Raw genomic sequence first — 20,349 nt, 5'->3', positions numbered from 1 at the left:
GTCACTGCCGTTTTCTTGTCTTGTGCCTTCCTTTTACAGGGTATAACTTAGCATGCTTTTGGTTCTTTCCCTTTTAAATTTGGGAAACTGTAAAACCAGGTCAAGCAGCAGTGACATTAATAACCACTGCTTATGACTGAAACGTTGTCCAGTGTGGTCATTTTTGTAAACTAGTTGCACATCCTGTAATGAGGGCTTTATACTAAAATGCTCCTAGGTCATTTCAGTAGCAGGTAAAATTCTATGGATGTTCTGGAATTTAGAATAACCTTTTGCAATTGAATCAGGAACAAAAGGCATAAATGCTGAAGAAACTTTGCAGTGTCATAAAAAAAAAAAGTTAGTCATCCCACTATTTAAAATGTGGGATAAGACTTATTTGAACTGCAGTCTTGCTTCTTGTTTATGGAGCTATATAGGGGTGGGGGAGCTTGACATAGCGTGCTTAACAACCAGAGGAAAATGCATATGACATGAAACAGCGCATTCAAGTTCAGCATGTACTTGTTCAGCTTTACATAACCATAAAGAGTTGAGAAATACATCTCTTCACTCATTTGTAGGTCAACCCAAAACTGCTGGATAGTTAACTGCTGCTGCTAGGACAGTTTTCTTTTCCCCCATTAATACCATAATAAACATTGCATAAATGGAACTAAATTGTAAAGAAATTATAACCACTGGATGGTCCAACTACTGCCAGTCAGAATGAGTCAGGCCTGAACAATATATATAAATATAGCTTTATTTTGTTATTGATTTGCTAGTACAGAACATAATTTAAGTACTTTGGGATGTTTTAAGAAATTACTCCACTCACATATTAGCATATTTTTTATTACAAGGTAATATAAATTTCTAGATTCACAAGTATTTTTTCATACATTTCCAGTTATTGATCAGTTTATGGTCAACCATGTGTTACAGGAAAGTGCATATTGGATATATACAGAGCAAAACAGGTTTTTAGATTCATATCTAAATATATTCTGTAAAATGTTCAGAACATTAAATTCAGAAACAAATTGAAATGTCATCACTGGGAAATTTGCACATAAAATAAAACCAGAAGTAATGCCTGCATTTCACATCTGGAAAAGAGTGCGGGTGCATTTCATGGGGGGGTTAAATTCGTTTGGTGCACTAAAATTTAAAACTTCGATCAAGAGGTCAACATGTGCCATTGAGAGTCCATGTGGAAAACTACCAAGTGTTGGATAGTGTACATGTTTATGTACAGTCAGATTACACAATTGCATGACCATTCATCCCAGTGCTGTGATGAGAAACTTGACAGATGCTCACATACCCATCAGTACTTCAAAACACATTACCCAAAAACAATATCCTGCAATTGATACTGTAGACTTTTTTCCTGATTATGCAAACTACAGCTGACAATTTCAACACAAATTCATATTTCATTCTGTAGCAAATGACGACGACTACTTCAAGTGCTTGTGAAAAGGACAAGGTAAAAAAGGTACATGTGAAGAAAGTGATATCAGCTTTACAAAAGCTAGGCAATTACAACCCACAGATAATTCCTGATCTCCAGTGTATTTTAAAGCCAGTTATTAGTGTTTAAGTGTCCCCCAAAATGCATTATGCAGTTCCACTTTGTAACACATGCACAGCAATATCAATTTTTGGTGTAGGATTAAATTTAGTGAAGTACTTGAGCACACAAGACAAGACTGTGTGAAATACTTATTCGGGTTTATCAAGTCTGCATAAATTACATTCCTGAAATCCTAAAAATGGGTACAGCTAAGCCACTGGTAAGTTATAACACTGGAATGTACTTCACAGCTCACTGCCTTTTTGGTATATTCTTTTGTTTACGTTGATTTGTTTTTAATTCAGTTTGCCTGGTTGGTTTATCAAAATCCACACAAATGAAATCTACTAAGGTGCATCAACATTCTTGGTTGCTCGAAATTCTGGCACCAGAACAGCATATAAATTCTCATTTGCTGGAACATTCTCTTCTGGAACACACTTCCAGGTCTTTAAGCCAATACCGCATTCACCTAAAATAAAGCAGATAGGTTGAGTTTATGTGATGTGCTGCTCAAATAAGGTACAAGTCCACAGTATTTTTCTCACAGATATCCAATGTTAAAACAGCGGCATGTTTTACTAATGTTAAACTCTATAGAGTTAATGACACTTGCATTACACTGCATGGAAGTGTTTGTCTACTGTATTAAAAACTGAAATTGTAAGACGTTATCTTGATAAAGGTACCATCCAGACTAGCAGTACGAAGGTGCCACATATCAGACTATCAGATGGATTACAAACATGCAGTCATTAATGGACCTCTTGTAGCCTAGATAGGGCATAAAATGCTGAGGCCATGGGAACAAAAACTAGAACTGTAATGGACCAAGTAATCAAAGTGTCACTGCACATGGTACATGGCCAAGGCATTGCCAAGTATGAAGTGTGAAATGTTAATTTAATGCAACACTGTAAACAAAGTTGTCATACCAAACGTGTATTTATAGCATAACTGCTGAGCAAGAAGAGTTTTACTGCAAATAGAAAAAAAATAATTCAATGACTTAACATGCAAGTATATATATTACATGTCTGAATATATACGCGCAATGCTTTTTCATGCAAGCATATTCCTGATCAAATATTTTCCACAGCAAACTTGGTTGGGGAGAGGCTAGTGTTTTGCTCTACTTCTAACACAAGAGGAATAAAGGAAACTGCTTTTACAAGTACTACAGTGCAAATTATGCCAGCTAACTCATACCAGGAAGAGGGAAAGGCATCTTAAGTCCTTAACCTGTGCAGTGCAGAAGGCTGGACAAAGTAAAGGATAAAATTTGACAATTAAGTGCCATGGACAAAGTCAGGAACCAGCATGCATTTCACCAAAAATCAAAGAACTTGTGGTGGTAGTCAATAGGAGGACCACTAAATTTGCTAGTCACTTAGGAGCAGAGGAAGCACATGGTGTGACAGGAGCAGCGAGCCTGCAAGTATCACTTCTGAGATAGTAAACATGCAGTGTCCACAAGGCTACTGAGTTAACAATGGGGCAAGTGCATCACTAGGGAGGCAAACAGTTATGTGCTCCTTCTGGACTCGAGCGCTCACACAGCTCACTTTCTACTGAAAGAGGAAGAACTGAGTGCAAATTGTGCAAGCAGGGGATGTGGTTAAAAGGCAGAAGGGAGGCTAAACATAATAGCTTAACTTGAAAACGTTAAGCACACTAACCGGGGCAAGCAACCTGTAACCCCAGTATGGCAGCCTTGGCAGTCAAACACAGATACTATTCATGCACATACACCCCCCCCCCCAACTTCATGATCACATCCCAGATACTGCAGTGCACTGCCTGCTCACAAGTAAATGCAGCGTAGACAAACCACATAAATATTCACACAAGCTACACTCAGACCACACCAAGTGCATAGCTTTAAACAGTGATGTGTCTGTAGGTGAACATCTGCATAACAGTTGTATTCATGGTCATTTCCAACATTTAGCTGCATCCTCATGGTCTTTGGCTTTCATTAAACTTGTGCCATATTCCCTAGGTTTGTAAAATGAAACCCAAGTATTTGAGGTTTTATAGCCAAGGAAAGTATTTCACTTGTTCTAAGAAAACTTTACCACAACTGAATTTTGCAAAAAGATGCATGCCAAAGGCAATTAAATTACATAAAAATTTAAAAAGCTTAGGTTGGTTCCATCTAAAGTGGCCACCTTTGTGGAAGCAGTTAGGATTTTTATCAATGCACCATTTAAAATATTTTTTTTTCCAGAAAGTGATTTGATGATACAAATTAAAGCCATTATAAGAGAAACACTAGCTTACTTACTGCTACTACACAGGGATAGGAGTCCCACATTTTTACAAGAATCGTTCATAAACTTCCACAGAATACTTCATTTAGGATCTAGCCAAGTTAACCTATCAATTCAAATAAATATGGAAACTGTTCAAGCCAACTGCAATAAGAAAATGAACTTATGAAATCAGTTCAACAGTAGGGTGACCAAAAAACATGTGGAACACTGAGGGAGAAGAGCTTCAATTTCTTTTGAAAGAAAACATCTGGTTAACTTGAAGATCCTGTAAAAGGTAATTTGTGAGTTTATGAGGTCACTAACATGGAAAGAATTATGGTATCTTGATTACCTAAAAGCTAGACTCTTCCAGAGCCATTCCTCTACAACAGAGAACAAGCAAAAAAAAACTCAAAACCTACATCTCCAAGGTTCATCTTGAAGATTTGAACTAGTTTGCCTATAATATATAAAACTTTTGAATGAGCTATAGAAAGAAAACATCTTGACCAAATGTCAGCAACCCAATTTCCAGCAAAAATATTGTCACTGGGGAAATGCAGTTCAACACTTTAGAACAGTGATGGCGAACCTTTTGGGCTCGGCCTGTAAAACATGTGGAAAATGCCCATCTCTACTCTACTGGCGTGTCACTCCTCAGAGATGCCTTTAAAAAATCCAATCCAATCGTGTGCTGCTATGTATTAAGTAAGAAAATAGAGAAAATATAATAAATTGCTCTTGGTCATTTTGAATTGAACTGAAAAAATACAGAACACATTGCATTTGATTTGATAAATTAAAAATTTTGTTGTGGAGTTGACAAATAAGTGCAGAGTCGTATTTCTTGTATTTTTGTTCAGTTTCTTTGGGAACTTGGGTGTTGAATACTGATGTCACCCAAAACAGTGTGTCACCTTTGAACAGTGCAACACTCAAAAACAGACCTCCTGCAAGTGGGCAATTGCACGGCACCAAAAATAGTGAAATCAGTCCACACTGAAGAAGGCTGTGTGTTGCCAGCCAAAACCGGTCTGGTTATTTGTTCCTCTGTTACTACAAGAATTATAAAGCATTTTTGATCAGTTTGCTGGCTCCACTTGGCTTTTTGGGTGTCATCTTTAACACGTGTCAGGCTCGCCATCACTGCTTTAGAAGCTGCATCATGTGCTGGTGAAAAGATTCTCAATGCTGAATTATATTATTCCAATGGGAAATTAGATATTTGAATAATGGTTTCATCTAAAAATAGTTACTATTGAATAAGGAAATGTATACAAAATTTATTCTAATCAATTTACTTGAAACAATATTGCCTATAGAAAATGTGTAGCGTTTTACATTTAGAGGCAATTTTATTTAAAAAATTCAAAATTGGAATATGAAGATGAGTTAGTCTAATGCTTCATGTAAATCTAATTTTCTAGCAATAGTGTATACATTAGGGAACTCAAGCCCAGAGAGCAAATTGAATTACAATAGTCTATTAGGAAACTCAAGATTGAGAACAAATTCAGTACATCCGATTAGTAACAAATGAGTTGTTTTCCTTTAAACAATTTTCAGTCATACTAATTAACATTTTCCACTGCGCATCTTACATTTACACAGAATTCAGCAGTGTGTGCAGAACCAGTGACTTTTTAAACTTAAGTTTCGTTGCAAAGTCAGTGCAAGTTTATACTGCTGCAGAGTTCTAGCTTCATTAATGAAAGAAATGGTTCTAGCTTTTCATACGGGGGAAGTCAGTGAAATTACTGTGGGAACTGAAAAATATGCGAAGTGAATCAGACTTCAAACTGGGCAATGTGTCTCATCCATTTTCACTGTGGGTTTGGTTAATCAACATAGTAGATGGGTACAGGTATTGACAGGAATGAAATCAGTGGCTGTAGTTGTGCCAAGAAAGTTTTAATTTGCAATTATGATGACAGGTTGAGTTTACTGGCCAAAGAAAGGGCAAGATATGGGCTAGAAAATAGTGGCTCTCAGGTAAGGATGCACTGCTTTGGTTGACTAAGCTAGTGAATAATACTAAACTATAATTATGTTTGACAATGTATTTTTTTTTTTTGAGGGAATGGCTTCTGGATGACAGTGTGCTTTGCTTTCTAATGGTAAACACTGATGGCCATCGCATTACATTTGGAAACTGCACAAGAGGGTCTGAGGCACTTTGTTTTACAGGTGAATGATATGGTGTTAGTAGTGGACAATCATTTGTAAATGCACTGGATTGTTTGGTAGCACGAGTCGCATGCTACCAGAAATACAGTAACTGTACAGTAACTGCCTCCTTTCAGCTAATTAAGTGGGTCACAATGTGTGCTTTGCATGGGACAGACTGCATGCTGGAGTGGGACAAAGGGATAAATGAGGAAAGTATTCACACTGCAGACATCAGTCATCCCTCTGTCAGCTGTCAGAGCTGGCGCTTTGTCATAGCATGACCAATGTTTTAATTGTACTGGATGCTACAATTGGGCATAATGCAAAACATCGTATACATACAAAGAGTTGCCCAACTTCGTATATGTAAGCCTGTAATTATTTATGGTCATCTTGTATAAAAATTTTAAATAATTTAACTTGTTACATCCGAGTGACGCCTCCAGGTACATCAACTCCTACTGACACCTCTAGGCAGCAAATATTGCTTGTTCATATTTGCATCAATATTTCCAAACCATGCTATGTACAAGGTTTTAAAATATTTCATCTTAAAGCTTACAGGAATTGCATTAATGTTTAACCTCTGTCTAGTGCACAGAGATATTAACTTTTTATGATATTAATTTATATAGATAAAATTCACATTTTTCGAAATATCTCAACAACCAGGTAACAGACAGAACTCCTTAGCCTCGTATGAAAGCTCTGATAGATGAATAAAATGCTACCAACAGTATGTGTGCACCATAAGGGGTTGCGGAGATATTTTAAGTCATTTATAAAACATTACAAACATAATAGTTACTGTGCTTACTGTGACTTAAAAATTCAGTTCAAGACCTAGGGCCTAAAAAATACTACAAAAATAGTTTGTGTTTCCATTTATACTTTTCATAACCCTATGGTTCCAGAGATGTGAACATTTCTTTTGAAAAGTGAGGACATAATCTGATTCTGGCAAAAGGTTTAGGCTCTGCCCATTTGGAATTACAGTGCAAACTTCCTGAGCTCCACTGGAGTGAATGAGTTAAGGAAGACAAGTGGATATTTACAGCACTTATAATAAGTTACTTGATACATCTTGTTATAAAACTCAGCTTAGCTGAATACAGAAGATCCTTCACCATAATGCAGTTTGTGAAAAATGTTTAGCGGTTATGGAATTTATATTGTTTTACTTTCATTAGTTGGCATGGAACTTGCATTATTGTTACTACAGTTTGTTCAACTTATATTGGCACATTTTCTTTTGCATACATTACCTGGAAGGCTTTAGACCGCTGAACTTACTCAGTTAAATGTAAACTGTTGGTGTTAAGAGGAATGTGATCACAAATTAATGTCATAAGATTTCCTGTGCCAGGACACTAACATGGGATCACATTAAAGGCAATAGCGTGATGGAGATCATAGGTTACTAGAATAATGGCCCTGAGGCCCTTACGTAGCCAAGAGTTTACCCCAAAAAGAAACCTCAGTCATCTCCTGTTGCTGAAGTCAACGAGGGACATGGGTGGAACACCTGCTACAGATTCGTGGTTTCCCATCCACTCAAGGTTGTGCTTGAAGAGGGCCAGCTAGGTACTTTGTTGTGTATGGGAAGTCTATTCCAGAGGGGCCAGCCTATAGGAGATCAACCTCTCAATCAGGTTTTGTTGATGTTGCATATTAAAGGCTTTGAGTGGTAATGCACAAAGAGTTATACTTATGGAAATGGACCATCTCTAGTAGGGGCAGGGTCGGAGATTGCCTTGTAGGCGAGACTCATCACCTCTGAGCAATCTGTACAATACCTAGTAGAGTGTGATTTGAGCCTGTCCACAAAGGATGGGTGCTGGAGGCCATGGATTCTTTGAGGCATTTCTGTGGCATTTCCAGTTGGTGCACGTTTGGAGAGGGACATACCATACAGGACATTATACTCAATTATTGGTCTAATGGCAGAGTATAGAGAGGCAATCTTTTTTCTGGATACAATCCCTTTACTTACGAGATGAAGTAAAAGGCTTTTCTTAACCTCACATTCATCATGTAGTGATATCAACCTGAGCACCCAGGTCTCCACCACAGGTTGCGTGTTTAAGGGGTTGCAGTTTATGTGGTATTCAGTAGGGGCTGTGTTTCTGCCAAATAGCATGATTTTTTTTTGGATTTGGCTTAAGACCATGACTGGCACCAGTCATTGGTTGCTGTGTGACCCTCTTGCAGTAGGTTATAATCTGGAGAGTCAATAACAGCACTCAATCCACAAACTTGTTCAGCAACATGTCTTCTGTCTTTGTCTGAACCTCTGAGAAGTGGACACCAACAGTAGGGGTCCCAGGAGAAATCCCTGGGGAACTCCACTAATGACAGATCTACTGGAAGAGAAGTGGAGGTGCCTAAGTTGACCTTCAGGGTTCTGTTGGTGAGCTAGTTGGCCACCCATTTGATGAAAAAGGGATTTATGCCAAGTTGAGTTAGCTTTTCAATGATGTCCGAGTGGGAGATTGTCAAAGGCCTTGCTCAAGTCAAGATAAGCTGACTTGCCCTCATTCAGGGCCTAGGCGACACGTCTCAACGTCGTCAACCAGGTTCAACAGGCAAGATCTGCCCTTGACGAATCTGAACTGGGTGGGTCAAATACTTGGAGATGGTCTATGTCCTCATTTATGTGATCTACAATATGTTCCATGGCTTTACAGATCAGATTAGTCAAGCTATAGTTTCCAGGGCCAGTAGTGGCATCACCTTTGTGCAAGGGGATAATGGCAGTTCTCCACTCTGCTGGGATGAAGCCTGTACTTAAGCTGTGGTTTAATAAGGTGCTCAATGGCAAAGCCAGTTCTTGCTAGAGATTGTGCAGAAGACAGCCTGGAATGCCTGCACTATCTGGTCCCATGGTAGCTGTGTTCTTCGTCTTGGATTAGGGCTTTTAACATTATCTATAGAGATGTTGGGTGCAGGACAAGTATCGGAGATGTCGAAGGGGCCTTTGAGGGGGGACAGGGGGTGAAGTTAACATTGAACCTATCTGCTAGCAGGTTGGCCAAGTCAACAAGATCAGGGATACTGTGATACTGTCAAGTACCAATTCAGAACAAACCTGGGCTTTGCCATGGAGGTTCCGGACATAACTGAAGGTGGTTTTGCAGTTTCCCTTAGTTTCAGATGCTAGTTTCAATTCATAATCTGCTTTGGAGGTTTTCACTATTGATCTAATTTGATTGCAGAGGCTAAGGAGGTCCCCATTTGGAATTTGTTCCTTTTTACCCGTTTCTTCCTTTTGTTGTAAAGCCTGTTGATAGAGGATGTCCACCAAACAGGTTTCCTTGAGGAGCAGGTTTTAGTTCCGTTGGGTATGGCAGTCCTTGCAGTTGTACAGGTGCTTTTATACTGCATTGTACTGTTCAGCATAGTTTTCTGCATCCTCTGAGGGCGGTGGGGGTGTGAGGCTACAGACTGTAGTCCACTTTTGAGAAGTTTTTCAGCTCAATTATGATGGGCGGGGGGGGGTTGGGTCAGATAGAAACTTTGAAGAGTCCAATGATCTGCAATGATCTGCTCTCACCAGGGAAGAACATACTATGGGAGTGGTGCAGTGGTCAACCATGTGGGTGAGAACCAAGCCCACAATGTTATCACCCCTTGTGGGGTATGAGACTAGCTGATCTATAGTGTATTAGAACTGAAGTCAATGAATTGAGTGCATTAGTTCACCCATTCTATGGTGGGTTAGTTGGAAGTCACCAAGGATCATGGTATTAGGTGGCACCTTGATGAAGTCAAGTAGATCCAGGTAAGAGTGGGTGTCCTGAGTCGTGAAGGGGGGGTCTATAGCTGGCTCCATCTTGGATGGGTGCCTTGCCAATTGTCAGCTGCATATCATGCTGGCTGACCAGTCTGGAGGTGTGCCTGTCCTTCATGAAGATATACTCCTCCACCCTTAGTCTTCCCAACCTCATTGTGGGGTCAGAATGTGTGGAATACGGTATAGCCTGGTAAGGCAGGGGTGCTCTCTGCAGCCCTGAACCAAGTTTGTGACCACACAGACATCTGCATCTTCCAGTACAAGATGCTCCAGTGAGTGCATTTTCAGGTCAAGGCTCCTAGCATTTAGCAGCATGACCTTCAATTAGCTTTTTGACAGATCTTTTAAGTTGGACGATTGGTCTTTGGGACCTTGCCTAAAAATGCACAGTGAAGGAGGATAGCACCTTGGCCAGGATCTGGAATCCCAGTGGTGACATGTGGAGACCATCTCTGGCAAAGCAACTGGGTCCATCAACCATGTCATCCCAGGCAGACAGATACTGGAATCTAGATTTCACATTTTGGAACTCTGATATGACTGACCATTTGAATTGATGCTAAAACATATTGCAGCAGCTATAGAACACTAATTCAATGATAAGAAAAATGACATTTTAACACTGTCAAGACAGCAAGAAGTGTCTTAATTGTAGATATGGTGTAGACGTACGAATTAGAATAGAATAGGTAATTAGAGTTTGTATTTACAGTAATAGGAGTGATAGCGGACAAAATTTCCTAATTTGAACCAACCAAGAGATGTAAAGTCTTAACATAGCAGTCGATTTCCTCTTCACTGTTGCAGTATTCTTCACCTAAAGGATCTCCACCCAAAGGATCTCCTGCCAAGGACAGTCCATCTGACCAGTATACCGAGGTTTTCAGCTATTATAGGTGCTGTATATATCACATGTATGCTCCTCAAGTAAGATGTAGGGCATAAAAGGTGATGTATGGATGCAAACAAATTAAACAAGCCCCAGAAGGAACAGAATACCCACAGGGATAAAGAAAATGTGGATCCAGAAGGAAAAAAGGAATCCTCTGCCAGGAGGGCAACAAGAATGCAGGGCATAAGCTAGAACAGAGGGGGAAGGAGGGACAGACTGAATACAGCAACAGTAAGGAGGATATCTGTTATGGTAAGATGTTACACACCTGTTATGTTCTTCCATATCACTGTTACAGTATTTTTCACCTAAGAGTACAAGAGCTCAAGAGGAAGCCCCGGAGGAGGAAGGCACAGAAGAGGCCTCCATGAGCCCATATAGGAGAGCCCATGCAAAGTCTGCCTTGGACATATCATCCAACATTTAATTTTTAATGTATAAACAGAAAACCAAATAGCAGCCTCAAAGATTGAATTGGTAACCAAATGCTTGAAAAGCACCAGAGGAACCTCATTTACAGATAAGGAAAGACATTTGCCATGAAAACAGGAGGAAATAGCCTTCAAAATCCACGAATAAATTTGCTTAGGAACAGCAAAACCCAAAATTCTGGGATGATTTGCAAATGCATTTAGTTTTATTCACATACCTGAGTAGTCTATGCAAATCCGAGGTGTGAAGAACTTCACTGGCAGACTGAGAAGGAAAAAAGCAAGATTAACAGATTGGTTTAGGGCTCATTATCCACCTTGGGCAAAGAAGCATAGAACTATGGAGGAGACACCCTCTTTCGATGAAAAACTAAAAAAAGGAGGAATAGTCAGAGCCTGAAGCTCAAACACTCTTGGCAGAAGATGCAAAACAGTCTTCTAAAGTACAATGTTTCAGGCAAGCAGAAGCAGGCTCAAAAGGAGCCTGGGTCAACTAAGTACAAATCTGTAGTCCCAAGATGGCTAAATAGGCTTCCTGGGAGGCCTGATATGAAGGAAGCCCTTAAGGAATTGTTTGACCTCAAGCCTAGAGACCAAAAGAGGATTCAGGGGCAGGCAAACTGCTGACAGGTGAGCTTTAAGTGAATATGCCATCCCAGCATGGACATCACATCACACAAATGAGAACCAGTGGAACCTCCACAGATAGGTGAATTGTGGCAGAGGCACCAGACAGAAAATCTTTATTTGGGCATGTGATTTTCTAATAGTGGGTTTCCTGGCTCTCCCACAACAGTATCATTTGAAGAGTGGAAAATGGACAAGAGATCCCTTGTCTTGTTTGAGGAGATCCATCTGGTGGGGTAACTTGTGATGATTGCCCTGGTCTGGGCCAAAAGGGAGCCACCAGAAAGATTTGGGGAGTCCAGCCTGATCTATTGCAGAACTCATGGTAACAGAAGAGGGTGCATACAGAAACATTCCCTTCCAAGGAAGGGATATGATGTCCTGTTTCCAGGTCAGAGGCTTGGGACTAACAAGAGAAAGTTTTGTTCAGAGAGGAGGCAAAAATGTCTTCCCAGGGAATATCCCACAAATGGACAATGTCCAGGAACATCTCTGAAACATTCATTTGCAGGCTTGTATTTTGGACCTGCTCAGGGTAAGTCTGCCACTAGATTGTGCTCTGAAGGAATGTAAATTTGAAGAGTCACTTGACTGGAACTCTAGATCCCAGACCTAAAGAGCCAATCTGCAAAAAGACCTTGTGCCCCCCCCCACACTTAAAAAAAAAAAAAAAAAAAAAACACATCATTGTGGCATTGAAGAATTTGTGGGGCCCAGGATGGAGGAAATGAAAAGCCCTCAACTTTTAATGTTGATATGATCCAACCTCTGATATGGAGGCCAGAAACCCTAGAAATTTAGGGGGCCACAATAAGCTCCCCACCCCATGTCTGAGGCATATGTGAAAAGCAGAGCGGGAACTGGAGCCTGAAAGGGAAGCCCTGGACTAATGGGAGTGTTTAATCCACCACTGAAACTCAAGCTTGAGTGAAAGAAAAGGAACAGGGAACTCCAGGGGGTGTCAAAGCTGGAGCCACACCGACTGAGGTAGCATTGAAATTCTCATACAACACCTGGCAAGAGGGCATGGGAATGGTGGAGGCCATAAATTCCAGAACCCTGAAAGATTACCTGGCCATGACTGAGGAAGAAGGGACTAGAAAAAGGTAGACAGCAAGAAGCCAGTATGGGAAGTCTGAAGCCTGCATCCAAGGAAAACATGATCCTGGGAAGGAATCAGAACAGATTTCTGGAGACTGTGAACCCCAGACTGTACAAACAAAATGGCAAACTGGATAGCCTGCATCAGACTGCTGGGAGGAGCTTCAATAAGCAGATAGTCAAGGCAGGGAACAGTCCATCACCTGAAGCCGGTAAAAAGCAGAGACAGGAGCGAGGCATCTGAATTCCCTAGGGGCGGTAGAAAGTTTAAATGGCAAAGCAGACAACTGAAAAAAATCAAGGAAAAAAATTTCCTGAACAGGGGGACAAAATGGGAATGTGAAGGTATGCATCCTTGAGATTGACAAACAGGACAATCTGGAAAAGTAAGGAAATAAGGTCTAAATGGACAGCATCCAAAATCAGGGATTTTAAGAAAAATGTTGAGCAGAGAAAGAATTGGTTGCACCTTTCTTTCAAGGACCGAACATTCTGGATTAAAACCCCTTTCCCACAGGGATAAGAATGAACTGAATGGATCCCTGATCCAAAAGTGTGATTGCAGAACCTCTGAAAAATGAGGAAGCTGTTCTTGAGGAGGTTGAATTCCTGAAATGGAAGAAGAGGTTTTCAAACCTTGAAATATCCCTGACAAACAAAACCCAAGAATTTGAATCAGAGGGGATCTGATATAAATTTGGAAGAGAAAAGTGGAGACAAGGGGACCTGAGAGTAAGGGAAGGCCAAACAAACAGAAGCAGGTTTATCTTGAAAAGAATGTTTCTGAAAATAGTCTGAACAGACTTAAGGAACACCTCTAGAACCCCTTCTTACCAGGGGGGGGGGGTGTCTACAAAGACAGGCTTAGAACAGTACCTCTGAAACCTGGGAATAGGGGGGAGAAAAATATGCTCAACTTCCTGTAAGGCTAAACTGTCAGTAACAGCTATCCCAAACAGCCAAAAGCTTGGACTATCAGTCAAAGCCTGAAGACTGACAGGAATAACACTTAATCACAGAATCAAAAACAGCAGTCCTGGAAGAGGCATCAGCTGCATTGGGCACCCTGAGAAGTGGACCCCATCAGGGAAAGGGTAGAAGCCTTCCATTCAGAATCAGAAAGGTTGGATGCCATCTTAGAAACATGGGAAAGGAGGGCCAAAACATACCTGGTCATACGTTTGGTAATTAAATGGTCCTAAGATAAGGTGGCAGCAGTATAGACTTTTTTGCCCAAATTTTCTATAACTCTGCGATCCTCATCAAGGAGCAGCTTAGTAGATGGCAGAGGATGTCAGAAATGGATACCAATGAAGGATCTGCTGAATGGAACTTACAGAAGTTTATAGTCCTCAGGCACCTTGTAAAACCTATCAGGTTTCTTTTGTGCATAAGGCTGAGAGTCAGGCACTACAGGGACTGCAGAAAAAGTAAAAGGGTAGCCAGAAGAGGAGGGACATGGGAGACTCCATTTGAAGGAGCTCATAGTACCACTTGAATGTCACAGACTGGAAGTCCCACTTTTAATAGTCCATCATGATGGCAATAGTATTCCCAAAGGACAACTCTTCCACAGGAAAATATGGACTCCAGGAATAGTCTTCCTCCGAATTGTAGACTGGGAGGGGATTGGAATGTGGGAAGAATAAGCCAAGGATTCTCCCCTAGAATTTAAGTTCCGGTAAGTATTTCCTCCCTTACTAAAATCTGAGGAATCTCCCTTAGATATCAGCAGAGGTCCCTCCCCCAATCAGGTGCAAACACTTGCAAGCAGAAGTGAGAAATTCTGATCCATGCTGGCTTCTGACAGTTGCAGCAGAGGAATCCCAAGTAAGCACTGGATTGTCTTTGCAGATTTCACTAGCCTCTAGAGGTGCATCTGGGGGAAGCTGGAAAACAACCAGAATGGGGCAACTGTCTTGGCCTTCTTGGCAGTTGGCTTTACCTCAGGATGGCAGGATTCTGCCATAGCACCCTGAGTCAATAGCTTAAGCAACGGTCTCACCATGTATGGATAATAAGGGACTATGTTGGGTCTTGTGCACAAATGCCTGGCAGATAGAACATTGAATGACTGTGGGGAAACTTCCAAGCAAGAGAGAGACACTGGTCATGATTGTCTATGGGGAATCTGCCTCCCACACTGACGTTTTCCCTTTCTGGATGACTATTACCAGACAAGTAAAAAAAAACAGAAGAAACCCCAACAGGGCACTTATCTGAAGTGTGACTTGGCAAGCAGCGGAACAAAGGCATTCAGATGAATGTTTGAGAACAGTGTTTAGACTGCCGGCAAGAAGTTCTGAGTGTTTGCTTCCACATGTCAACTTTATGCCCTACATCTTGCGCAGGGAACATGTTTGACCTACAGCACTCAAGGGCTAACAGCATTGGTATACTGGCTAGACATTGGGATCTCCTGCTAAGGATAGCCCATAAGTGAAGAATACTGCAAGTGACATGAAAGGATATTTGCAGTTTTCTTTAGGGGGATTTAAATGTTTTGATTGCACCAAAGTAAATGAAATGGTTTACCAAATATTTTACTACTAAATGTTCCTGTATGAGAATTACAGACCTTGTATGAGAATTATAGACATACTCAAAGCCGTGTGATTTGAATCAATGCAAATAGACAATAAAAATGATCAACCAAAAAAAGAAAGATGCAAATGAAGCTGAAACAAGAGAATGAATGGAAACAGGATCTTTTATACAGCCTGCGGAAAGATTAAAAATTCTGATTACAACTAATGGTTAAAGTACATCAGAACCAAATTATATATGTGGTAATCAAGAAAAGTACTGCTAAGGAAGAAAGCAGATTGCAAGAAAAGTCCAGAGAGACAGGAAACCTGGGAACAGATAAAAATATATTTATGCAAGACCGGGGGTGACCACACTGGGACATTTATACATATCAATATTACTATGAAAGTTAGTTTCATCTTCTAGGGCACAATATATGTTACAGTTATACATCACATTCTTGCTGTATCTACTTTGTTTCTTGGATAAAGTTTGCATGCTCTCTATTCAAGATACTTCTACCTTATCCCAAAATACTTGATTCACTGGTGCAAATGTAATCCAGGAAGTTATAACTAGACTCCATACTCTGGATAACAGATTTATCCCATCAGAAGGCAAGTCTTAAAAGTTTGATACATTTCTTTGGTTAAATCCTGGCTAAAAGGTACAATGCAACAGGTCCATTAATATGGAACTAGGGTAAAATGCAGGCCAGTGAACTGGAATATTCCCTTCTTAACTTAAAGCTATAAAATTTGAGGGTGTGTGCGCACTAATCCTTAGGTCCAAAGAGGCAAAAAAAAAATCTACAAACATCTTAGAAGTTTTCAAAATCGTACATAGACAAAATTATTCTTTAAATATTTGTACGATTTAGTTGGGATACACGTATTTGGTTCCCACTGCGGTGGTGGTGCTGCGGTAGTGTTGCCGCCTCACAGTAAGACATTGTCCTGTTAGATTCTCAGCTAGAGAGAGTCTTCTGTGGAGACGTGCATGAATGGGCATACCTTCGTTGAAGGTTGTGCATCAGGGCCGTCAACTCTGCACGTAAAAATATACTGTGAATCATTAGCGGACCGGAGTTCTGCTGTGGCGACCCCTAACCGTGGAAAAGCCGAAAGACAACACTTATTTGGTTCCCACAACAAACTAGATACTATTAATACACAATTAAATAAGTAATTTTCTAATAAACTTGTGGTTTTAACAAAAATTTTGTTTATAGTCTTGAAAGGTTTCCATGAAAAATCTGTCAATACCAAAAATTACGCAATTCTCTTGAAAGTAAATGCTACTTAATGCAGATAACATTTTGATATCCATTGTGACAGGAAGGTTTTGTGAATTACACCACATTGAACTATTTCCTACCAAAGGTAATTGCAATACACTAAACATGTAAACACAAGTCAACAAAATCTTCCAAGTGTACTAGATGCTTCTAAGATTTTCATCAGGGTTAATGGAGATTTGTATGCACTTCTCCCATGTTTAAATTTGAGCTCTAATTTGAGATCGACTTGGTAATCCCAACAATTAACACCTCCCTAAACTTTGTGCCACCCATGAATCTTTTCAGTCATGTGCAATTTTATCCACATACTCTAAACATAATGATGCAATGTTTAAGTACATGCTGAACCTTGAAAACTGAACTCTGATCAAACTTGTCAGACACTAGAATAAACCAATACAATAAAAAGGTCTGGCACAGCTTTTAAGGGAATACTTTGAAAAGGTCTTCCAAAACTTGTATTACCATGAAAGTTTATAGCCTTTGATCAGAAAAGTCTGAATTGGCCAAATTGTCCCTTTTCAGAGAACCAGGGGGGAAAAAAGCTCCAGGTACAATCTCTCCAATTGCATTATATAAATATGACAAATACATTTTTAATAAGCAAAGTAGAAAACCAGTTTTAATCCATGGTGATATTCTGAGATCAGATATGAAAATATTGTAGCTTAAAGAAAACACCATTGAGGTGAGTGCACAAAAGTAGCATAGAGACAGAAGGGGGTACAAGTACATATGCAAGCAAGAAAGTAGAAAATGTTAATGGACTTGCAACAAACAAATGAGGGGAGTGTGAATATTGTACTAACAGCCAATGAGAGGTGTGCAAATATTGTACCAACAGCCAATGAGATACAGTGGGGTATGGGAAGTGCAGTTATGTACATCATGTATAATCAATGTAGAATGCAGATATTTAAAATGGAGACACATGGGAGGGTAAAGGGCAGACATTTAGCATTAGGATAGTTAAGAATGAGGTAGATAAATAGAATAGGCCATTGGAGTTGCTTAACAAGGGGATGATTAGCAGAAACAGTATGAGAAAGTTAGAAAGATATAACTGCATCATACCTTTCAACCTGGAATAAAAAACTGGACAGAGGCCCATGAAAAGTAGGTAGAACTGGCCAAAAATCAGGATGCTAATTAGCATAACATGTGTATACACAATCATGGAATTATGCAATATCGACATTCACAGGTATTACAACTATACTATGCAATGGCACAGTTGCCTTTACAAAGTGCACTGCACCCCAAGTAAAACTACATATCCCACAAGTTCAGCAGCCACAATGAGAATTAGAGCATCTGCAGAGCACATGAACGTTTTGCTTTCTTGCTGTTAATGACAAAAAAGTATTTTTTTTCCTAAAAATGCAATTATGTCAACCAATCATTTAGATGCATAAACTACTGTTACAGAATAGCTGAATAGTGGTGCTCATTAACTAACATGCCTGGCTGGCTTTCTCTTCCTGATGCAATGGGTTACATGTTCTGCAACTAGATGAACATTCTGAACGCACAGCCATATACATGGGCAAGCATATACATGGTAACAAGTCATCCCAAATGAATAGCATCCATGCAGAGACATTGAAAAGGAATATTTGTTTATAAAGCCGTTTAACTTCTTGTGAAATGGAAGCATTTCTTCACAGGGCTCAACTGGAAAGAGATTTCATACCCAGTTAAGACTATCCATTTAAGCAAACAATTAATGTCTGTGGACCTGTACTTTAGACATTCAGGCTGCCGCTCTTCACCTTAAAACCCCCACAGAAGGTAAAGTAGGACTCCCTACCATGTTGAACTTAACCAAAGCCTTAATTTATCTCTGGCAAGATCTCCAGTTCTCATTAGGAGAGATGTACAATTATCTACCATGGGGTGGGTTAGGCAGGCTAACCTCAAATCAAGTAAGATAGGTTAGGCAACAGGAACCACAGCACTCTGACTGGCTCAAAGAAACCTTAATTGTTTTCAAAGTTTATTTCTGTATTTAAACATTTTAATTCAGTATTTTGAACATTTCTTACAACCAGTCCGAGTGCCAAGGTTCTTGTTGCCTAGTTTGTGTTGCTCATTTTGCAAATAGGGCAGGTTAAGAGCATAGAGAAACTGGTTAGTTTTAAAATGATCCACAAGGACAGCTAGCCTAGTGCTTACCAATGAAAATAGAATAAAAAGGTTCACCTAAACTTTACAATGCAGCAGGGGAAACCTGAAGCAGAAAAACATCTGAAATACAAGCCATGAAGTGCAACCAGATTTTCTGCTCTGTTCAACTATGTAATAAAAGTATAAAAAGTAAACAGTTCACTTTCTACACTCAAAAATGTTCAACCAGATGAAGGGGCAGAGTAATCACAAGGGAAAATTAGTTCCATCGCTCAAGCCTTCTTGGGCAAAAAACAGAAGAGGCCATCTAATCTTCTACATAGTACTAACACGGTCAATCACTAATATATGGAATCAAAAATAGGAATCTGAAGTGGCCAATTTCCAACCAATACTGCTTCAACAAAAATTCTTGACTTGCATTTCATGGACTAATCAGTTATTTATCAAGATAATTATATTAACCTTTTAGAGGCAATTTGAACATTCTCTAACTGCATTAGTACACGGTTTTCTCCCTCGCACCCACCCAACAACCTGACTAAACCTCTATTAATGACAAACTGCAATGTCCCAAATCCAACCAATATAATCTCTTTGGTAACCACCTGGACACCAAGTTGCTTGCTGCAAATATGGAGAGTGCTTTGAGTTTTCTTTTAATAATTAGTTTTAGATACATTCTCTAAGCAATGAAAGAAAAACACCCACTGATCCATTACTTTTCAGTGATCTTCCTACACTGTTTTTAAGTAAAAAAAAGCATGGACATATTTAAGGGATTTTATGGACAGAAAAATGACACCAAAAACTAAAGATTCTGCAGAACCCTAATAAAATGTGCACAGGGAAGAGCACAACATACAATAATTCACAATAGCCGATTCAAAGCAATTCCCACAAACATTGAAATCAGAACCCAATTCAACTGCATAAAATTCACCATGAATGTTGGTGTCTTTCGGCTTTTCCCGGTTAGGGGTCGCCACAGCGGAACTCCAGTCCGCTAATGATTGGTAGTTGATTTTTACGTGCAGAGTTACCAGCCCTGACGCACAACCTTAAATGAAGGTATGCCCATTCGTGCATGTCTCCGTGCAGAAGACGCTCTAGCTGAGAATCTAACCGGACAGCGTCTGACTGAGGTGACACTACCACAGCACCACCACCACGATATATAAAATACATTAACAAAAAATATATTCCAAGTAAAGAAGTGAAGGTCACTCACCCACTGACTGGTCCGATACACAACTACTAGCAAGTAGCAATGTCACCACCCACAGTTTGAAACTACCGCCCCAGTCTCCAACTTGTCCAACTGGCAGTCAGGCACTGCCTCATGAAACAGTCATCGCACACACCTCTGCACCTTGACAGCATTGCGAGTTCTGCGTGATGACATCAGCAATAACAAAGCTGAAACTAAAATCAGGAATTAAAGAGGCCACTCAAATTCATGGCACCCGATTACTTTGCCCTCAAAACCAATAAATATCAAGCAATTCAGTACAGTTGATATCAAGCAATTCAGTACGGTTGAGAGGTATGAACAGCACTGGAG

The 20,349-nt window shown here is 40.0% G+C and overlaps 1 protein-coding gene across 2 annotated transcripts in view; it reads right to left on the bottom strand.

The window, feature by feature from the left end:
• Positions 1-727: 727 nt before the first annotated feature.
• The window catches only part of DAB2 (DAB adaptor protein 2), a 472,148-nt gene continuing 452,526 nt past the window's right edge, over positions 728-20,349 (bottom strand). For both annotated transcript variants that reach the window (XM_044069830.1, XM_044069823.1), the window contains one exon: positions 728-2,033. The gene's annotated coding sequence lies outside the window, so the exon portion shown is untranslated. The remainder of the gene's footprint in view (positions 2,034-20,349) is intronic.

The sequence above is a fragment of the Protopterus annectens genome, chromosome 1.part0 (assembly GCF_019279795.1).
Source record: "Protopterus annectens isolate FY-2018-M chromosome 1.part0, PAN1.0, whole genome shotgun sequence".
Classification (NCBI taxonomy): Eukaryota; Metazoa; Chordata; order Ceratodontiformes; family Protopteridae; genus Protopterus; species Protopterus annectens.
This window is presented reverse-complemented; position numbering and strand designations above follow the sequence as displayed.